Source organism: Amblyomma maculatum, chromosome 2 (assembly GCF_055883805.1).
Source record: "Amblyomma maculatum isolate TAMU_Amacu chromosome 2, ASM5588380v1, whole genome shotgun sequence".
NCBI lineage: Eukaryota > Metazoa > Arthropoda > Arachnida > Ixodida > Ixodidae > Amblyomma > Amblyomma maculatum.
In genome coordinates this window covers 828,543-838,579 of record NC_139345.1, presented here as the reverse complement: position 1 = coordinate 838,579, position 10,037 = coordinate 828,543, and positions in this window count along the sequence as shown.

The window sequence follows — 10,037 nt, the reverse complement described above, 5'->3', positions numbered from 1 at the left end:
GCAGAGGCTAGTAGAGTTTTGTCAAGAAAACAACCTGACCATAGCGAATACTGATTTTCAACAGCACAAGAGGCGCCTGTACACATGGACTTCACCGGACGGTCTTTACAGGAATCAGATCGATTATATTCTTTGCCGGCAGAGATGGAGAAGCGCTATACAAGCAGTAAAAAACAAGGCCTAGGGCCGATTGTGGCACCGATCATCAGCTTCTTGTTGCCAAAATTAGGCTTCGATTGAGGAAAACGCAGAAAACTAGAAGGCCTTTCAGGTATGATCTGGATCAAATTCCATTAGAATATGCTTTGGAAGTGAGGAATCGATTTCAAGAATTAGATCTAGAAGACACAGAGCCCGAAGAGATGTGGACTGATGTTCGTGATATAATACAAGAAGTTGCTACTAAGGTAGTTCCAAAGCAAAAGAAATGCAAGAAAGCAAACTGGTTATCTGAAGGGGCTTTGCAAATAGCTGAGGAAGGGAGAATGGCAAAAGTTATGAGGGAAAGAACTTCTCTCCTTGGCTGTTGCTAGAAAGCGCCAGTTTCACTGGAAATTCGTTTGGACACGAAATGGACGGATCTTCGCACGTCAGGTGGAGGGCAGTACAGTAGTTGAGATCAACTCTGCTGAAAGTCTTAATATGATTGCGTAGAACTAGTGTAATAAAGATATGCAATCTTTCTTCATGGCTACGCACGAGGATTATCAGGAGTTTGTTTTACCCGAATCGCTGAAACTATGTCCTGGTAACCAACACCTAGAAACTGTTCTTCATATCAACGCTTGTTCTCTCGTAAAAAAAAATGATCAATTCACGCTGTTTCTCGAACAATTTGCCTTCAGATTTACAATTATAATGATAACCGAAACATGGTTTTCTGCACAGGATAGTGCACCTTATCTAAGTGGCTATAAGTTTTTTTCTGCGCATCGAACTGACAAACGTGGTGGCGGTGTAGCGATTTATGTTTCGGACACAATATCTTGCGATGAATTGCCCAATTTTACGGTTGTAAGCCCAAATTATGAGGCTCTATGTTTGCAAAACAGCAACACCCTTTTCTGTGTTATGTATCGCCCCCCTTCTGCTAATACTAGTGCTTTTTTAGATTTTGTTGACTCTGTTCTCGATTTTGCCTCCACTAATGGCTTAAGGCTGGTTTTAGGTGGTGATATGAACATCAATCTTTCTATTCAAAGCGTTGCAAAAAAAGAACTAGTGAACAGAATAACATCCACTGGTTTTCGGAACGTAATCGTTACCCCTACTCGTGTAACTCCAACGACTTCTACAGTTTTGGATCTGTTCATAACTAATGTTTGTACTCCCGTGGTGGCAGCTGGCACTATAAGCTCTGGCATCAGTGATCATTGTCCCATATTCATGGCTTATTCGCACTCCACTCCTCGAGCAAAGGCACGTGTCCCCATAATTAAATATCAAAGCATCAGTAATTCTAGCTTGGAGTTATTTCGGAACAGAATCCACAACAACGACTGGTCTGCGGTTCTGAAAGAAAGCACGGCAGACAACGCCTACAATACCTTTATGTCTATGTTTCTGAACATTTACACATCTTGTTTTCCTCTAAAAAACCTTAAGCTTCATAGGCGTGCGCGAAAACCGTGGATCCATCCGGAGCACATTCATTTAATTCGTCAAAGGAACAAACTCTACAGTGCATTTTTAAAAACCAAGGACCCAACAGCGTTTGAAGCATTCAAAAAACTTCGCAATAAAATTACGGCCGAACTGAAAAAAGCAAGGGCACACTATTACCAACACCTGTTCAGTGAAGTGTCTATTGGTCGACCAGACCGAACTTGGCAAATTATCAATGACGCGCTTGGAACGTGCCCTAACCGCCCTGATATGCTCGAGATCATAGTTGACGGTGAACCAGTTTCCGGATCTGCATTATCTGACCGCTTTAACGCCCACTTCGCCGCCAGACCAAAGAAAGGCTCATCACTTAGTAAAGTTTCGTGCTGCCTACAGGCAAATTCCACAAAGACCATGTTCTTAAAACCCACAGATGAATCTGAAGTGTTCAACACGTTTCTTTCCCTGAAGAATAGTAAAGCCCTTGACATTGACAGCATCCAGATTAAACCTATCAAACATGTCCTTGATCTCTTATGTCCGTACTTAGTGCAGATATTTAATCTTTCGCTAGCATCTGGCACATTTCCTAACGACATGAAACGTGCAAAAGTCTCTGTTATATTCAAAGGAGGAAACCGGAACGATGTAAGCAACTACAGACCAATATCTATAATTCCAATCTTTTCTAAGGGTCTTGAGAAGATTATGCTCACCCGACTAGACGGTTTTTTTACTAAGCACAATATTTTATCTGACTGTCAGCATGGTTTTCGGAAGGGTAGGTCAACGGAATCTGCTCTTCTGCTGCAAAAAGAAATCATCATTAAAAACATTGAAGCTAATAAGTTAACACTGGGAATTTATATAGACTTCAGTAAAGCCTTTGATTCAATATGTCACACAACCCTCCTTAACAAGTTAGATTATTATGGTGTCCGTGGGCTAACAAATACTCTTCTGCAGTCATACCTAGCCGGCCGATCCCAGTGTGTTCACATTAATGGCTACTATTCCGCTTTCCAACCGATTTCATCTGGTGTCCCACAAGGCAGTATTCTTGGGCCATTTTTATTTAATGTCTACGTTAATGATCTTATGCGTACTGATGATAATGCCGTATTTGTATTATATGCGGATGATTCAAGTTTGTTCTTTAGCTCAACTAATGAAGCCGAATTGTTTGAAATGGCGAATAGGGCGTTGTCAAAGGTACTGAAATGGTCCGAAGTAAACAGCTTAGAAATAAATGGGAAAAAAACAAAAGCAATTTTATTTGCTCCTAAAAACAAACGTCTGGCCTGTAGTCGGGAGCTAAAATTAGGTCTCCGTAAAATAGATATCGTTAAACAGCATAAAATCCTAGGTGTGACATTTTCCAATCAGATGACATGGGACAGTCATGTTGAACAAGTGGCTAAAAAACTTTCGTCTGCTGCAGGTGCCTTATTTAGAACGCGCGACCTCTTTCCTATGTCTGTCAGACTACAAGTGTACCATGCCCTCTTCCGCTCACACCTTAACTACTGCACGCTAGTATGGGGGACGACCACCAAACAAAACATCAGTACACTTCTGCGTCTAGAAAAAAAAAGCCATACGTTGCATAAACAAAGTACCATTTTTGCATCCTTCAGCCGAGCTATTCCGTCAGCATCATATAATCAATATTCAGTCTCTTTATAGTTACCATCTTCTCCACCACCTCCATTTTGCTAATGAAAAGTATAAAGAATTTCTAATTACGCTCTCGGGTGCAACATTACGCTGCAATATTTCTAAAACACGTGCACCTGAAAAATGGACAATTCCGCACCACCGAACAAATTACCTTCTGCAGTCATTAAGTTATACAGTGCCAATGTTGCTAAATAAGTTCAATTTATCCACTCTTAGTAACGCTGTACTAACACGCAAAGTTTTACGTTCAATGTTTATAGGCTGACCTGTGTTTTGCTGTTTCCAGTGTAAAATGGTACCGCGTGTAATATACATAGTAGATTGAGTTTTGTGTCCGTCATGTTGTAATTATCGGTTTGTTGTAATATTTTGTGTATGTAAACGCTAGTCTTTATATAACACCCTGATATAACTTATATTTTTCACTTCATTCGTCTCATTTGTATGTCTGTGATAAAATATCAGTTTTTTTTTTTTTCCCAAGTAGCAACTGATCTCTTGTACTCATTTTTTGTACTGCTGTCACTGTTGCCTGCCGCCGGTTTCCAGGCCCCGTCAAGCTGTCCCTACAGCTTTTTGCCTGGGAGACCGTCAACATTGTAAAATGTTGAAAATAAAAGTGACTTGACTTGACTTGGAAAGAGAAAGACACAAGGTTCTCAATGCGGATTTTCAGAAAATAGCAAGGAGAGATAAGAATACCTTTCTGAACATACAGTGCCAAGTAGTTGAGGACAACAGCCAATTAAGGAACACAAGAGCTCTGTATAAGACAATCAAAGATATCAAAGGAAGCTTCTGTGCTAAGCTGGGCGTGATGAAGGACAAACGAGGCAAGGACCTCACTGAAGCCTCAGAGATAAAGAAGAGGTGGCAGGAATACACACAAGAACTGTACAAGAAGGACCCGAATGTGCAAGCCCAACATAAGACGGTTGTGATTACTGATCTCGAGCCGGGCATCCTGAAGAGTGAAGTTGAATGGGCCTTAGCCAGCCTTGCTAAGAGCAAAGCTTGCGGAATTGATGGCATTCCTGCTGAGTTGCTTCAAAACCTCAACCATGACGCTGTTAACATTCTGCATACTGTTACATTTGGTGGTCGCGTGCTCAACCCACCGCTGACGCCAGTTGTTAGGTTTGGGTCGCGAGTGCCGGGGTAGCGTACCGCTGCGGCGCGCGGCCCCTTGGTAGCGTTGGCCTGGCGGCTCCGTGGACGGCGGACGGCATCAAAGGTGCCAGCAAAGACGAGGCGTCTTTTAACGAAACAACCTTTACTGTAACATCAGGAAGAAACGGGCAGTGAAGCTGACCCGGAGAGATTACAGACACTCTCACACAGCTGGTGTCTAGCGTCGCGCCGACGGCGCGTCAAAGTAGTCTCTCTCCCAGCGGAGTCGGCCGCTGCTTTTTATAGTTTTTCCAGTTCACAGGGAAAGGGTAAACCCTCACAGGAAAGGGAGAGCCAAACATGTTGGTTCACGACGAATGACTCAATCGCAGGTGTTCCGACCTCATCTCCTCCACTTCCTGCAGACAGGAGAGGGCGACGCACTTTCCCTCGATCTCCAGGCTTGGCCAGCTTGTGCACACACACGCACGCACAGGAACACGCTGAGACTTGTCGGCGGGAGGAAGCGTTGCGCGGCCGATGAACGGCGTCGAAATGGCCGATCCGCTCGCGGTTCTGCCTGTTGCTATGCGGTGGCCGCGTCAGCTGTCCCACTTCTCGGTGGAGAAACGTAACAGACTGCCCCGCCGGGGAAGGGAGATCCCGAAGGGCAGGGGACTGCATCCGCTGTCCGGAGGGATCGGGATGTTGCTGCTAGCCAGGGTCGTCCGACTCTGTTTCTCTTGAGCCAGTCAGCCTGAAGAAGTCCTTGGCAAGTCCGGGTTTCCAAGGCACTCTGCAACTTGTCTTCAGGAGAGATTTCTGACAACCTACAGCATCACAACCACGCTAAAAACTCAACCGGTCAGCCAGCAAGCACGGCACAAACTTCACTAAGTTTTGCCAGACTATTTCCCTCTTATGCCCCCATCTACATTAAAGGGCAGCTCAGCAGCACTTGGAACGCGTCCACAAATTTGAAAATCGCGCTTTCAAAAACGTCATTCTCAAACAAAAATAATACAATGCAATCTGTTTAAAATCCTAGGCCAGGAAGAAAAACACCAACTAGTGAATAAAGGCTTCTTCTCAAGTTATGGGCTTCGACTTAAGCCATCGGTGTTACCATTGAGATCACCCTTTTCACTAAAACTTCGGTTGTCCGTTTCACGGAGCAACCTTACCTTCCTGTTTCTGTGCGAAGAAACACATGAGCATAAGTTACTCACTTTTCTGAACAACCTATCCCTCTCCTTACGGGTTGCGCACCAGTCACGCATTTTCTGGGCACGGGCGCATTTCTGCCTTTGGGATAGTCGCTTTCTCTTTCGCGATAGCTTCAACTTGTTCCATTCTTTCTCGCGCCTGCCTTTCCGCTTTTTTCTGCGGCAGTACTGGAACACACGCTTTCTGCTTTCTTTTTGCAGTCTTTGGAGTTTGCTCTCCTTACGATTGTAGCATTCTTCCTCGCGCCTGCCTTTCCGCGTTTTTCGTCGGCAGCACTGGAATACTAGCCTTCTGCTTTCTTTCTGCAATCGTTTGAGTTTGCTCTCCTTACGATGGCAGCATTCTTTCTCGCGCCTGCCTTTCCGCGTTTTTCGGTGGCAGGACTTGAATACTCTAGTCCTACTTTCTTTCGGCGCGAGCTCTGGCAAGCTAGCGGTAACCGTTCTAGCGGTAACCGGAGCTAGTAGGGTACCGGTGTCGTCAAGGTGGTCAAAGTGCGGCGCCGCGTCTGCATCGCGGCCCGCAGCGCATGACTCACTTTCAGTCAAGTCCGAACGAAAACAACGGCTGACGTCAGTCGCGTCAGTACCCCTTCTAGGCATTTGCTCTGGCGGCTCGCCACTCAGTGCGTCGCCTCGCTCAGAGCTAACCAGCGCACGATCAAGCTCCTTCGACAGCTGGGGCGCTTCGGATTGCGTGAGGGTCATGTGTGCCACGTCCGCGTTCGCACTGGGGTTGCTTTCGCGAATACAACCTAGCGTAGTATCAGGGCACGAACGATTCTGACTCTGCTCTGGTCGCTCGCTGTCGCCTTCGCAAGTCTCGCTCTCTACAGCGGACGCACACTCCTCGTCGGTCTGCCCTGGCTGATCACAACTCGCGGGCTGCGCAGTTTCCCTGATCGGCACTTCGTTTTTCTGCGTGCCCTGCTCTACGATGAAGCTGATTTCGGAAACCGAAATTCTGTCATTTCCTAGCTGGTTTCCTTCTCCGCCACGCTCTACACAAGCTTCTGCACTGAGAGGCGGTTCAGCTATTACCAGTTCCCCACTCTCATGTGATGGAACTGTATCTCCTACAGCTACTTGGGTCGGCATGCAGTTCACCTCGCTTAACGGCGTCACTTCGGACTTCTCGCCGATTAAGCCTGTGCTAACCGTCTCAGCTAGTGGCTCGACCAAGGTAACACGATGCTCTTCTGTTACAGCCTCGGTCGGCTCGCTACTGCGGTCACATTGCTCGGCCGCTTCCCCAAGCTGTTTCTCACAGTCCGATGCAAGTTCGATTTGCTCCGGAACTTCCGCACTGTCTAGCCATTCGCTTACAGCGGCTTTCAACTGATAGGCCAAATCAAAGTATGCCTCGTTACAATGTTTCTCGCTCTCATATCTCTTCCGAAGATCCTGAGGCGTTATCTGATATCGTATCAGCAATGACTCTTTTAGTTCATCGTAATTTTTCAAGCGGTCGCCAACCAATCGCTTGATTTCTTCCGACGCTTCAGCGGAGAGAAGAGCTACCAACTTCAGCGCCCAACTACCTCGCTCGAAGCGTTTACTTCTACAGACATTCTCGAAGTCTGCCAAATAACCTGCCATATCCTCGGCGATGAGGAACGGTGGCGTACCGTCTCGCGGTATCGAACCGTTACGCTGAATGGCACTGAAAGCGTCAAGCTTTTCCACGCTCATTCGATGTGCTGAAATCTCCAGCTGCATCAGTTTCCTTACGCGGGCGTCCTCTTTCTCGAAACGTTCCCTACGTTCACGCATCTCTTTCTCGTGACGTTCTCCACGTTCACGCATCTCTTTCTCGTGACGTTCTCTACGTTCACGTTCCTCTTTCTCGTGACGTTCTCTACGTTCACGTTCCTGTTTCTCGTGACGTTCTCTACGTTCACGTTCCTCTTGACGTTCGTCAATGATCTCAAGGCATTCCAAAAGCTCGTCATCTTCAGCTTCCAACGCAAGAATAGCCTTTAACACTTCTGGTTTTCTGAGTTTGTCTGACAAATCCAGACCCAACTCCTCCGCAAGCTCCAGCAATTTCGGTTTGCGCAACGACTTCAAATCCAAATTCATGGCTGTTCCGAGTGCTGCCTTCTCTACTGCCCACTATTGCCTTGCTGCAATTAACCCAGCAACAACGACAACACAATTACCAGCTCTGTTCTCTACTTAACAAAAGCCTGGCAAAACTCAGTAGAAGAAAGTCCCGCACTCACCAAACCTCGCAGCCAAGAATCCAACGCAGTCGTTCCGCTGCAGGCAACCAGTCATCACACAGGGCTCGTTGCACTGCTCCCGCCTTTCCGCTGAGCTGCTTTGATTCACGAGTCACGCCTCGGACATCTCCGCTCTTCCCACCAGATGTTGCACTTCGGTCAGGCCTGGCTCGTTTCACCGACCACGGTCACTGCTTGGTCGTCCTCGTCTCTCCGCTTTCCGCTGTTCACCAGTTGTTGGACGACGGTATCGCCTGGCTCGTCCCTCCAACCACGGTTACGGCTTGGTCGTCGTCGTCCCACCGCTGTTCACCAGTTGTTACATTTGGTGGTCGCGTGCTCAACCCACCGCTGACGCCAGTTGTTAGGTTTGGGTCGCGAGCGCCGGGGTAGCGTACCGCTGCGGCGCGCGGCCTCTCGGTAGCGTTGGCCTGGCGGCTCCGTGGACGGCGGACGGCATCAAAGGTGCCAGCAAAGACGAGGCGTCTTTTAACGAAACAACCTTTACTGCAACATCATGAAGAAACGGGCAGTGAAGCTGACCCGGAGAGATTACAGACACTCTCACACAGCTGGTGTCTAACGTCGTAACAACGGCGCGTCAACGTAGTCTCTGTCCCAGCGGAGTCGGCCGCTGCTTTTTATAGTTTTTCCAGTTCACAGGGAAAGGGTAAACCCTCACAGGAAAGGGAGAGCCAAACATGTTGGTTCACGACGAATGACTCAATCGCAGGTGTTCCGACCTCATCTCCTCCACTTCCTGCAGACAGGAGAGGGCGACGCACTTTCCCTCGATCTCCAGGCTTGGCCAGCTTGTGCACACACACGCACGCACAGGAACACGCTGAGACTTGTCGGCGGGAGGAAGCGTTGCGCGGCCGATGAACGGCGTCGAAATGGCCGATCCGCTCGCGGTTCTGCCTGTTGCTATGCGGTGGCCGCGTCAGCTGTCCCACTTCTCGGTGGAGAAACGTAACAATACATTATGTCAGAAGATTTGGACAACCCTGCAGTGGCCACAGGATTGGAGGAGGTCAGTTTACATCCCCATTCCAAAGAAAGGCAGTGCCAAAGATTGTTCCAACTACCGCACGAACGCGCTTATTTCGCATGCTAGCAAGGTGATGTTGAAAATCCTACAAGGTAGGCTGCAGCAGTATGTGGATTTGGAGCATCCGGACGTGCAAGCTGGGTTTCGCAAGGGCAGATGAACTAGAGACCAAATTTCCAACCTTCGCTGGATCATGGAAAAAGCAAGGGAGTTCCAGAAACCCATCTACTTCTGCTTTATTGATTATGCGAAAGCGTTTGACTGCGTAGATCACAGCAGATTGTGGGAAGCTCTCCAAGAGATGGGAGTTCCAATTCACCTCATCTGTCTCCTCAGGAACCTGTATGAAGGGCAAGAGGCCACAGTCAGAACTGGGCATGGTCTTACTGATTGGTTTCCGATTGAGAAAGGAGTGAGGCAAGGCTACATACTGTCGCCCTGTCTATTTAACCTATATGCAGAGTGTATCATAAGGAAGGCCGGTCTGGACGAGTCTTCAGCTGGAGTGAAGATTGCTAAAAAACGTATCAACAACCTTAGATATGCGGATGATACCACTTTAATGGCAGAAAGTGAAATGGAACTCAAGAGACTTCTGATGCGCGTACAAGAAGACAGTGAGAAGTTTCGGCTTAAACTGAACATTAAAAAGACAAAGATCATGGCGTCTTGCCCTATCAAGTCCTGGAGCATCAAGGGGCAAGAAGTGGAAGCTGGGACAGATTTTCTCTTCTTGGGCTCCAAGATTACCTCGGAAGGAGACTGCAGCCATGAAATTAGGAGACGCCTGCTTTTGGGAAAGAGAGCAATGGTTAGCCTTGACCGCCTAGTAAAGAGCAGAGACATCAGTCTGCCAACCAAGATCCGTATAACTCGTGCTATGGTCTTTCCAGTTGTGATGTATGGATGCGAGAGTTGGACTGTGAAAAAAGGCTGACCGCCGAAGAATTGACGCGTTTGAATTGTGGTGCTGGCGAAGACTCTTGAGTGTTCCTTTGACTGCCAGAAGATCAAATCAGTCGATATTGTCGACCATAAACCCCGACTGCTCATTGGAGGGTCAAATTCTAAAGTTAAAGCTCAGCTATTTTGGTCATCTGATGAGAACAGTGGAGTCGCTGGAGAAAGATTTGATGTTGG